Source organism: Poecilia latipinna, unplaced genomic scaffold, assembly GCF_001443285.1.
Source record: "Poecilia latipinna isolate Pla-1442-1.1 unplaced genomic scaffold, P_latipinna-1.0 Scaffold490, whole genome shotgun sequence".
Classification (NCBI taxonomy): Eukaryota; Metazoa; Chordata; class Actinopteri; order Cyprinodontiformes; family Poeciliidae; genus Poecilia; species Poecilia latipinna.
In genome coordinates this window covers 114289-114973 of record NW_015113106.1, presented here as the reverse complement: position 1 = coordinate 114973, position 685 = coordinate 114289, and the positions used below count along the sequence as shown (strand labels likewise).

At 30.7% G+C, this 685-nt stretch overlaps 1 protein-coding gene across 1 annotated transcript in view; it reads left to right on the top strand.

Moving 5' to 3' along the window:
* hcar1-3 (hydroxycarboxylic acid receptor 1-3) overlaps positions 1 to 685 on the top strand; it is an 11362-nt gene continuing 10677 nt past the window's right edge. Inside the window, exon 1 of the mRNA XM_015039937.1 lies at positions 1 to 52. The gene's annotated coding sequence lies outside the window, so the exon portion shown is untranslated. The remainder of the gene's footprint in view (positions 53 to 685) is intronic.

Sequence of the window (685 nt, the reverse complement as noted above, 5' to 3'; positions counted from 1 at the left end):
AGAGCACTTTCACTCTCGCCACACGCTTCAGCAGCTGAACCCATTACTGCTGGTGAGTACGAAAAACTTTAGCTTTTACCCAGGTTTTATTGATGCATGTGGTTTTTTTCTGAAGTTTGAACTAGATGTGTTGCATTCATTTCATTTAAAAAAAAATAAAAGAAGAAAAGCTGAATTAAAGCGAGCTCTTAAATATTCGTCAGAAAAATAGATGAAGATGTTGATATACTGCAAAATCTTACCAAGTATTTTTGATCTACTACCTCATTAAACTTGAATTATGATTAAACTCAGTTACAAACAACTTTTAAACTAGAAATATGAGGCTGTTTTAAGTCAATACGTCCTTAATTTAAATAAAAAGATTCTAGTGTAAGTGAAATAATGATTAAAGACATTTGAACTTATAATATGGGAAAATGTTGTGTTCCACGGGCAAATTATTTTGCCTATAACTAATCATTTTCATCAATATGAGCAATTATTGACTTAAAATAAGCTACTGTTTATTGATGAAAGGTTACTTGTAAGTCATTTTTGTCTTCTCTCAAAAGTACTAAGATATTTGCACTAGAAACTAAAGCAGATATACTTGGTAAGATTTTGTGGTTTTGCAGTGAACATACAGGAAATTACAGTTTTACCCCCATGATACTTGTTTTGTATTCTGTTGTGCAACTTTTAA